The sequence below is a fragment of the Salvelinus sp. IW2-2015 genome, linkage group LG14 (assembly GCF_002910315.2).
Source record: "Salvelinus sp. IW2-2015 linkage group LG14, ASM291031v2, whole genome shotgun sequence".
NCBI classification, from domain to species: Eukaryota; Metazoa; Chordata; class Actinopteri; order Salmoniformes; family Salmonidae; genus Salvelinus; species Salvelinus sp. IW2-2015.
This window is the reverse complement of record NC_036854.1, coordinates 41,462,212-41,474,236: the sequence shown is the minus strand read 5'-3', so window position 1 is coordinate 41,474,236 and position 12,025 is coordinate 41,462,212. Positions and strand designations below refer to the sequence as shown.

At 42.6% G+C, this 12,025-nt stretch overlaps 1 pseudogene; it reads right to left on the bottom strand.

Annotated features, from left to right (window-relative positions):
- The window catches only part of LOC111973562 (partitioning defective 3 homolog), an 807,950-nt pseudogene that overhangs the window by 522,011 nt on the left and 273,914 nt on the right, over positions 1 to 12,025 (bottom strand).

Sequence of the window (12,025 nt, the reverse complement as noted above, 5' to 3'; positions counted from 1 at the left end):
TCTTGCTTCATGGCCACTCTAAAGGGYCAGTATATGTCCCAAATAGCACCCTATTACCTTATGGCACTACTTTTGACCAAAACCCTAAGTTTGTGCTATTTAGGGAATAGAGTGCCATTTGTGATGCAGGCCCAGTCGGTTGCTTCTTGAATGAACATGCTTCCTGTTTAAAGGGAGAGTAGAGGAGCCACACAACGCCTCTGTGTCCGTGTCTGACTGAACAGAATAGAACAGCATCTCTAATTCATAATAAGAGTGGGAAGGAAGGGCTGATTAAAAATGCATTATAAAGTGGCACTTTATAGGAAATGGTTCAGGACACATCGGAACGGAGTGTAAGTTGTTCAACAGACTGGGGCCCTCGTCCCAAATGGCCCCCTATTCCCTATGTAGCACACTACTTTCGACCAGGGCTTTGGTCAAAAGGTGTGCACTATGTAGGGAATAGAGTGCCATTTGTTAAGAAGCCAGGGACAATTAAAGGGCACAGAAGAAACTGTGAGGACACCACTTATGCAACATGTCCGACCTTCAAAACAACATTTAAAGATGATCTGTGAAACACTGTGCTTTTATGTAACATCTAAATATTAATTGATCTACTAAAGATGTAATGCAGAAATATTATCTCATTGAATCCAGAGTAAAAAAAAAGGTTGATTATTTAAGAGGAAGAATAACAGACATGATAAACAAATAATTGCTTTTATTTCACTTATTTTCTTTTCTTTGTGTGTGTTTGTGGTTTTGGTGGTGTGAGTGTGTTTTTGTGTGTGTGTGTTTTTGTGTGTGTGTGTGTTTTTGTGTGTGGTTTTGTGTGTGTTGTGTGTGTGTGTGTGTGGTGTGTGTGTGTGTGTGTGTGTGGTGTGTGGTGTTGTGTGTGTGTGTGTGTGTGGGGGTGTGTGTGGGTGCGTACTCATTATCTCCACTCAACTTTGCCGATCATAACAGTGTGATGTTTTAATGAACCATATTTTTATCTCGGGCCTTGAGATAACACATTGGCAACCACCCGGCCATCACTGAGAAACAAGGACAGATATCATAACAAAGGGAGGGAGGCTGATTGCTAAGATGACAAAACCCTGACAATGAATGTGATTTCAACCCAGGTAGAGATGCAACCTCCTCCGCTGAATTAAAACACATTGTGCAGTATACTGTATGCAATAACACCAGTTGTATGTAGGTTCACTGTATCAACAGAGTGTTTAAACCAGCAATTCATTGAGGTGATTCTGGAGCCATCGTCATAAACGAGGAGCTTCCTCCAGCATCATAAAACAAGCCTCAACACTGATATTAAGATGCAATAAAAATATGATGCATAAATCAATAGTGTAAGTCTTAAACAGTGACTRCTACAGCAAGGCCCTCCATTTTCCTAACACCATCCTACTCTATGCCCCAGAGCACTCAGGCTGCCACAGCCTCTAGTTAACCCAGAGAGGAGAGCCTGATGGTGGGGTTGGGATAAAGTGGAGTTGGCCTGACTGGTTTTTGGCTATGTGGCTGCTTGGCGTGACTAGTGTGGAATGTGGAGGCAGGAGGAGCGTGTAAAGACACTGGTCTAATGCAGTAGGATGAATCCCAGAAGCCAATGCCGCCACCRGTCTTGGAATGGACCCCGTCATTCCACATCACTACTTTCCCTGGGAGGAGAAGGAATGGTGGAGAAGGTGGGGATGGGAAGAGGAAGATAGGAAGAAGGGATGGAGGGAGGAGGGGCAGTTGGGGTCTGTATTCTAATGTGGTTTCACCCATCAGCCTAGGCCAACATCACAATGCATGATGGAGGCTGGATGAAATGAGGAGTCAGAGGGCCTGAAAATTGGAGTACTGCTGGAGGTCCTTGCATGTGACAGCTCATCTGGGTCACAATACAGCTGTAATGGCGGTGTGGACTCCAAATGGATGACTCTGTCAGTTATGCCTGGGCTGGTGGGGGCTGGGGCTCTGACTGAAGGACTGCTCCACTGGATCAGAAAGCTCCAGAAAAACAGCCCCCACTGGGAGAGCTGATTGGCTTCTCCATGCAAGATGGCTCTCCTTAATGATGATGCATAACCCAAGGCGGGATTGGTTCCGGCAGGGCAATGCAAGGCAAGCTGGCCTACTCTATCTGGGTCGGAGTCCCAAATGRCACCCTATTCCCTACTACATAGTGCACTACCTTTGACCAGAGACCTATGGGCCCTTGTCAAAAGTAGTGCACTATGTAGGGAATAAGTGACTATATTTGTTGCACGCATTAGTGAGAGTCCTGTCCTGTTTAAGTGATATGTGGTAGAAGTTTCCGAGAATGATTATATATATATAGGGGACGGATCAGAGTGGTAGCGGGTCTTAGTAATATGTAAACATGTCCATTTGATCCGTTCTGCCCTGTAATCACAGCCATTTTGGAAGCCWTTGTTTAGGCCTCTATAAGTGCAGGCGATTCAACACCAGAACCACTGGGCTTACGAGCAGTCATTCTGATTGCAACAGTCTAACAGTGCAATTAATACATTTCATATATGCTAACACAACAATATTAATTTGGTTATGTTAAAAAAAACTATTATAACACAAAAGCATTTTCATTAGTGTATTTTACTGTAGGCTATATGTAAAAACCAAAACCAAAAAACACCAAAATTCAGGGGATCAATTAATTTTAGTCGAGGAGTTCGTTTGTTACGACTATGAAACAGAAAGCATAAAGTGCATTAAGAAAGTATTCAGACCCCTTCCCTTTTSCCAMATTTTGTTACGTTACAGCCGTATTCTAAAATTGATTACTTTTTTTTGTTTCATCAATCTACACACAATACTCCATAACGACAAAGCGAAAAAATGGTTTTGGAAATGTTTGCAAATGTATTACTAATAAAAAACAGTAAAACCCTAATTACATACAGTTGAAGTCGGAAGTTTACATAAACCTTAGCCAAATACATTTAAACTCAGTTTTTCACAATACCTGACATTTAATCCTAGTAAAAAGTCCCTGTCTAATGTCATTTAGGATCACCACATGTTTTAAGAATGTGAAATGTCAGAATAATATTTGAGGTTATTATTTACTTCAGCTTTTATTTCTTTCATCACATTCCCAGTGGGTCAGAAGTTTACATACACTCAATTAGTATTTGGTAGCATTGCCTTTAAATTGTTTAACTTGGGTCAAACATTTTGGGTAGCCTTCCACAAGCTGGGTGAATTTTGGCCCATTCCTCCTGACAGATCTGGTGACACGCTTTTTCAGTTCTGTCCACACATTTTTTATAGGATTGAGGTCAGGGCTTTGTGAATGCCACTCCAATATCTTGACTTTGTGGTCCTTAAGCCATTTTGCCACAACTTTGGAAGTATGCTTGGGGTCACTGTCCATTTGGAAGACCCATTTGAAACCAAGTTTTAACTTCCTGACTGATGTCTTGAGATGTTGCTTCAAAATATCCACATAATTTTCCTGCCTCATGATGCCATCTATTTTGTGAAGTGCACCAGTCCCTCCTGCAGAAAAGCACCCCCACAACATGATGCTGCCACCCCCGTGCCTCACGGTTGGGATGGTGTTCTTCGGCTTGCAAGCCTCCCCTTTTTCCTCCAAACATAACGATGGTCATTATGGCCAAGTAGTTCCATTTTTGTTTCATCATGCCAGCGGACATTTCTCCAAAAAGTACGATCTTTGTCCCCATGTGCAGTTGCAAACCGTCTGGCTTTTTTAAGTCTCTTTTGGAGCAGTGGCTTCTTCCTTGCTGAGTTATGTCGACATAGGACTCGTTTTACTGTGGATATAGATACTTTTGTACCCGTTTCCTCCAGCATCTTCACATGGTCCTTTGCTGTTGTTCTGGGATTGATTTGCCCTTTTCGCATCAAAGTACGTTAATCTCTAGGAGACAGAAAGTGTCTCCTTCCTGAGCGGTATGACGGCTGTGAGGTCCCATGGTGTTTATACTTGCGTACCATTGTTTGTACAGATGAACGTGGTACATTCATGCGTTTGGAAATTGCTCCCAAGGATGAAACAGACTTGTGGAGGTCTACAATTTTTTGTCTGAGGTCTTGGCTGATTTATTTDGATTTTCCCATGATGTCAAGCAAAGAGGCACTGAGTATGAAGGTTTGCCTTGAAATACATTCACAGGTACACCTCAAATTGACTAAAATGATGTCAATTAGCCTATCAGACACTTCTAAAGCCATGACACAATTTTCTGGAACATTCCAAGCTGTTTAAAGGCACAGTCAACTTAGTGTATGTAAACTTCTGACCCACTGGAATGGATTACATGAAATTAAATCAAATAATCTGTCTCTAAACAATTGTTGAAAAAACTACTTGTGTCCAAACCTACAAAGTAGATGTCCTAACTCGACTTGTCAAAACTATAGTTTAATATCAAGAAATGTTGGAGTTGTTGAAAAAACGAGTTTTAATGACTACAACCTAAGTGTACGTAAAACTCCAAACTTCAACTGTCAGTATTCAGACCCTTTGCTATGAGACTCGAAATTGAGCACCGGTGATCCTGTTTCCATTGATCATCCTTCAGATGTTGCTACAACTGATTGGAGCCACCTTTGTAAATTCAGTTGATTGGACATGACTTGAAAGGCACACACCTGTCTATATAAAGTCCCACAGTTGACAGTGCATGTCAGAGCAAAAACTAAGCCATGAGGTCGAAGGAATTGTCCGTAGAGCTCCGAACAGGTTGTGTCGAGGCACTGATGTGAGGAAGGTACCAAACCATTTCTGCAGCAATTGAAGGTCCCCAAGAACATAGTGGCCCTGCTCTCATTCTTAAATGGAAGAATTGGAACCACCAAGACTCTTCCTAGAGCTGCCGACCAGTCAAAACTGAGCAATCGGGGAGAAGGCCTTGGTCAGGAGGTGACCAAGTACCGATGGACACTCTGATAGAGCTCAGAGTTCCTCGTGGAGATGATGAAACCTTCCAGAAGGACAAAAATGTATGCAGTACTCCACCAATCAGGCCGTTATGGTAGAGTGGCCAGATGGAAAGCCACTCCTCAGTAAAAGAGCAGATGACACTCCGCATGGAGTATTCCAAAAGGCACCTAAAGACTCTAGAACCATGAGAAACAAGATTCCTCTGGCCTGATGAAACCAAGATTGAAATCTAGGCCTGGAAAGCCAAGTGTCACGTCTGGAGGAAACTGGCACCATGGTGTGGCAGCATGCTGTTGGGATGTTTTCAGCGGCAGACTGCGGAGACTAGTCAGGATCGAGGAAAAGATGAACGGCGCAAAATACAGAGAGATCCTTGATGAAAACCTGCTCCAGAGCACTCAAGACCTCAGACTGGTGCAAAGGATCACCTTCCAACAGGATAATGACCCTAAGCACACAACTAAGACAATACAGGAGTGGCTTCGGGACAAGTCTCTGAATGTCCTTGAGTGGTCTAATCAGAGCCCGGACTTGAACCCAATCGAACATCTATGTGAGAGACCTGAAAATAGCTGTGCAGCGATGCTCCCCATCCATCCTTACGGAGCTTGAGAGGATCTGCAGAGAAGAATGGGAGAAACTCCCCAAATACAGGTGTGCCAAGCATGTAGCTTCATAGCCAAGAAAGACTCAAGGCTGTAATCGCTACCAAAGGTGTCAACAAAGTACTGGGTAAAGGGTTTGAATACTTATGTAAATGTGATATCAGTTTTAAAAACGTTATACATTTTAAAAATTTCTAAAAACCTGGTTTTGCTTTGTCATTATGGGGTGTTGCGTATTAGGAATCTAAACATTTAGTAGTTTGTCAAAATGTAAGTAGGGTTGAATAAATGACTATCGTTAAGTCATATATTGAGGCAATTACATGTTATCAACTGTCACACACCTTCACTGTCAGGAGAAGAGCGTAGCAGGCCCTACTGTCGGGAGGAGAGCGGGGGACAACCACTGAAAAAATGACATGCCCTCTTTAAAACTAGTTATAACTCCTCTTCTGTTTGTGATATTAAGATTAAAAAAAAACTGCATGTGTTATATTAACTTATTAAGGAAAAGTCAAGGACGGAGGGGGAATAATTCAAAATGGCGGAGTAATAAAACAAATTAAATTCATGAGTAGTCCAAATTAGTGCTTTAGCGGTCTAGTGATTAAACATCTAATATTCATTAATATGAAGTAACAAACACATTCCTAGCTGCAAACTAATGTCTCACTCTCTCTTCTTTCCATTTCATTTTGTGGCGGAGGATCATTTAAACACCTCCCACACGGTCCCAGCAGCCAGGCAACTGACAGACAGACAATGAAATAGCAGCAGCGGCAGGAAAGTGTGAAAGACAGAGATGGAAGATGGAATAAATACTTTCCCATCGAGCGAGGATCGAGAGCTACTTGGCCCACACCTTCAAGGTCATTTATGAGCTCCACAGAGACTGTCTGCCATTTTATTTAAGTTCCACTTTTTCAAGCGGCCTTTTCCTTTTTCTCTCAGCCTTCAATAGGAAGACCAGTCAGTCAAAACGAGAGAAAAAAAACAGACATACTGTAAAACAGAAATACCGCAATGTTTGACTCTGAAAGGTCCATTGAAAGCACAATGTCATGTAAATGAACACTGAGGTAAGGGCCAGAGTTGGCTGGCTGACGGAACATCAGTAATGTAGATGTTGTTGTTTTTGTAACACTAGGGTTAGGGCCAAAGTTGGCTGGATAGTTTTTCTAGTTTTCTTTTACTCTGTGTGTGTGTGTGTGTGTGTGTGTGTGTGTGTTGTGTTTGTGTTGTGTGTGGTCCTACCTGATCCTGTCTGTCCAGCCAGCGGTCCACCATGGGGTGGTTGGCGCTGAGTGAGGAGCGGGCAGTCTCTCTCTGGAACTGGGTGGTCCAAGCTGCTGAATCACGAGGGAGACTACGGTACGCATCTCCATCCTTACCCTGCACACACGGAGGAGAGGCAATGTTTAATAACACATTTTGATACACAGTACATGCAGTATACTGTAATAAAACAATAGCATTCGATTGATACACAGTATATGCAGTATACTGTACTACACCAATAGTATTCGATTGATACACAGTATATGCAGTATACTGTACTACACCAATAGTATTCGATTGATACACAGTATATGCAGTGTACTGTACTACAACAATCGCATTCGATACAAGTCCACACACATATCCTAATTTACCCTGCAGACATGGAGGAGAGACAACGTTTAACACACAAAGTCACACTATAATCATTTGTTAGTATTCACACACACACACAAGAACATACATTATATTGTACATGTACTACGTCTCCAAAGTATGATGAAGTGCACATCGTCCAGCGCTACTTTTCGCTAAGCAATTCCATGCTGACATGACAGACAGATAAGATTGTGATGCTGTTAAATAGCTGTAATGTGATTGGCAGGTAGTCTAGCTTATCTTGGCCATGAGCCACACACTGATACAGTTCATTCCTATCTCAGTACACACACATGCTAAATTCTTGTCACTAATAGCCTGGCCACGTCACCGGGAGCCGCTTGGCGCCTTGGACCACAGCTTAGCTCTACTATCATATTGAGTGTGCTTCCCAAATGGCACACTATTCCCAACATACTGCWCCTACTTTTGACTGGAGCCCTATGGGTTGTGCACTGTTTAGGGAATATGGTGCCATTTGGGACGCAGAGAGAATTAAGAACCTCTCGAAAACATTTCCTGTGAAGGTGAAATYAAACACCCACGGGCTATGCTAATTAGATCTCCATTTGTTGGAGTTTATAGAGCAAACACAGGTGGGGGGTGTGGGGTGTTACAGTCCAGACAGACATGTCAGGCCTGTCTCGGCCTAGAAAACCTACAGACCAAGGCTGCTGTTGGCTTCAGACAGCACATGTGTTTGTGTGTGGTGCCTGTCTGTGTGTGATACCGCTGGTGGCTACAGACTGTCAGACCAGTCTAGACCAGCGTGGCCGACCCACAGCTGCTCCGTCACTATGTCGGTCAGGACAACATGCACTGGATAGGGCTGTTACGGTGACCGTATTACTGCCACACCGGCGGTCACGAGTCATGAGAGCAGTCAAATTCCACATGACCATTTAGTTACGGTAGATAGGTTTCYCCAAGCTCTGATGCTGCTGATGGTCATTAGATACCTACCAAACTTGCAAACTCCCTGGTACTCAGCACTTTGTTGTCCTTCTAATCACTCTGACATCAATGCAAATGGCATTGAGCTCATGTTGCACAACATTTCAATACGCTACACAATTACAGTGCCTTCGGAATCTATTCAGAACCCTTGACTTTCTCCACATTTTGTTACGTTACAGCCTTATTCTAAAGCTGATTAAATAAAAACAATTTCTCAKCAATCTACACACAATACCCCATAATGACAAAGTGAAAACAGGTTTTTAGACATTTTTGCGAATGCATTAAATATAAAAAACAGATTTACATAAGTATTCAGACCCTTTGCTATGAGACTACAAATTAGCGCGTGCATTCCTGTTTCCATGATCATCCTTGAGAGGTCTAAAACTTGATTGGAGTCCAACCTTCTGGTAAATTAAATTGATTTGGACATGATTTGAAAAACACACCTGTCTTATATAGGTCTCACAGTGACAGTGCAGTGTCAGAGCAAAAAACCGATGACAAGAGGTTGAAGGAATTGTCCGTTAGAGGCTCCAGAGACAGGATTGTATGAGGCAACAGATCTGGGAAGGGTACCAAAAGACAACGTTCTTCCAGCTGAAGCCCCAAGAACATCAGTCTTTGCATTCATTCATACATGGAAAAGAAGTTTGGAACCCACCAATCTCTTCCTAAGGCTGGCCGCCAGCGCAAACTGAGAATCGAGGAGAAAGGCCTGTTCAGGGAGGTGACCAAGAAACCCCGATGATCACCTGACACGAGCTCCAGATTCCTCTGTGGAGATGGGGAACCTTCGCAGGAGAGACAACCATTCTGCAGCATCTCCACCAATCAGGCCTTATGTGTAGAGTGGTCAGTACGTAAGCCACACTCAGTAAAAGACCACGATTACAGCCCGCTTGCGAGTTTGCCAAAAGGCACCTACAAGTATTCTCGATCTGATGAAACCAAGATTGAACTATTGCCTTGAATGCCAAGCCCACATCTGAGGGAAACCTGACCATCCTTAAGGTGAGAGCATGGTGTGGCAGGCATCATGGCTCTGCGGATGCTTCATCACGCAGGGACTGGGAAACACAAGTCAGGAATACGAGGGCAAAATACACAGAGTTAAAGGCAAAAACAATGAGAGTCATTGATGAAAAGCTGTTACAGAATGCCTCAGGCTCAGACTGGGCAAAGGTTTCACCTTCAACAGGAATGACCCAGCACACAGCCAAAGACAATCACAGGATGGCTTCGAACAAGTCACTGAATGTCCTTGATGTGGCCCAGCCAGAGCCCGGACTTGAACAAATCGAACATCTCTGGAGAGACCTGAAAAATAGTCTGTTGCAGCACTGATCGCCCCATCCAACCTGACCAGAGCTGACAGGATTTCTGCAGAGAAGAATGGGAGAAACTCCCCAAATACAGATGTGCCAAGCTTGTAGCGTCATACCCAAGAAGACTCGATGCTGGAATCGCTGCCAAAGGTGCTTCAACAAAGCACTGAGTAAAGGGTCTGAACACTTATGTAAATGTGATATTTCTGTTTTTGTATTGTGTGTAGATTGATGAGGAAAAAACAAACAATTGAATCAATTGTAGAATAAGGCTGTAACGTAACAAAATGTGGAGAAAGTCAAGAGGTCTGAATACTTCCGAATGCACTTGTACATGAGAAAACAGTGATTGCTCCTATTAAAAAGAGGATCCCATCAGCGTTCTGTAGGCTAGGCCTACTATATTTGTTTCTCAACTTTCCTAATATTAAAGCACATTGCTTATATTTACAAGAGGAGTATAGCCTACCTGGCTGGCATGTAAATGAACCATGGGAAAAGTGTCCTCCATTAGCTATTTAAGTGCATAGATGACATACATTTTTTCCCCCTGCCCGTTTCGAGACAGGTGCATGATAACAGTACATTTTAAACAAAACAAATTTCACACATACAGTACCAGTCAAAAGTTAGAACACACCTGCTCATTCAAGGGTTTCTCTTTAGTTTTACTATTTTCTACATTGTAGAATAATAGTGAAGATATCAAAACTATGAAATAACACATATGGAATCATGTAGTAACCAAAAAAAAGTGTTAAACGAATCAAAATTGTTTTTATATTTGAGATTCTTCAAAGGAGCCACCCTTTGTTTTGATGACAGCTTTGCACACTCTTGGTCAACCAGCTTCATGTAGTCACCTGGAATGCATTTCAATTAACAGGTGTGCCTTGTTAAAAGTTAATTTGCGGAATTTATTTCCTTCGTTTGAGCCAATCAGTTGTGTTGTGACAAGGTAGGGGGAGGATTGCCCTATTTGGTAAAATACCAAGTCCATATTATGGTAATAACAGCTCAAATTAGCAAAGAAAAAATGACTGTCCATCATTACTTTAAGACATGAAGGACAGTGAATACGGAACATTTCAGGAACTTTTAACATTTCTTCAAGTGCAGTTGCAAAAACTATCGAGCGCTATGATGAAACTGGCTCTCATGAGGACCGCCGCCACAGGAAAGGAAGACCCAGAGTTCTCTGCTGTAGGGGATAATTTCATGAGAGTTACCAGCCTCAGAAATTGCAGCCCAAATAAATGCTTCACAGTTAAAGTAACAGACACATCTCAACATCAACTGTTCAGAGGAGATTGTGTGAATCAGACATTCATGGTCAAATTGCTGCAAAGAAACCAAGGACACCAATTAGAAGTGTCAAAAAACCATCTCGAAGTTCGAAACAAAAAGGGAGACAACGTGGAGATAATAAATATATTTAGTTATTCCTTTAACTAAAGTAAACTAAATACAATTAACAATGGTGTGTGTAATCAGTAGTGTAAGTGAGTGGTTGCCTGCATAAATGTGATAATGGGGGGTGTTGAAGGTGCCAACGCAAACAAACAAAACAGCAACAACCAACATCTATCAGTGTGTCTGCATGGAGAGAGTCTCCTCAATGAATAGGGAAGTGGTGCATTTATCCTGGGACACACCCGAGCCCAGGTGTGTCCCATGTCGCTGACGACCCTCCCAGCTCCCCCCGCCGACATCCTAATAAGGAAAACAAGAGCAAAGAGAGAGAATACGGCAGACAGAGTGGGATGGTCGTCACAGAAGAAGAGACTTGCTTGGGCCAAGAAACACCAGCAATGGACAATAGACCGTTGGAAATCTGTCCTTTGGTCCAAATTGAGATTTTCAGTTCCAACCGCCGTGTCTTTGTGAGACGCAGAGTATGTGAACGGATGATCTCCGTATGTGTGGTTCCCACCATGAAGCATGGATGAGGAGGTGTGATGGTGTGGGGTGCTTTGCTGGTGACACTGTGATTTATTTTGAAATCAAGGCACACTTAACCAGCATGGTTACCACAGCATTCTGCAGCGATTCGCCATCCCATCTGGTTCGCGCTTAGTGGGACTATCATTTGTTTTTCAACAGGACAATGACTCAACACACCTACAGGCTATGTAAGGGCTCTTTGACCAAGAAGGAGAGTGATGGAGTGCTACATCAGATGACCTGGCCTCCACAATCAACCGACCTCAACCCAATTAAAATTATTTGGAATGAGTTGGACCGCAGAGTGAAGGAAAAGCAGACAACAAGTGCTCAGCATATGTGGGAACTCCTTCAAGACTGTTGGAAAAGCATTCCAGGTCAAACTGGTTGAGAGAATACCAAGAGTGTTCAAAGCTGTCATCAAGGCACAGGGAAGCTACTTTGAAGAATCTAAAATATATTTTGATATGTTTCACACTTTTTGGTTACTACATTATTCCATATGTGTTATTTCATAGTTTTGATGTCTTCACTATTATTCTACAATGTAGAAAATAATAAAAATAAAGAAAAACCCTTGAATGAGTAGGTGTGTTCAAACTTTTGACTGGTACTTTATA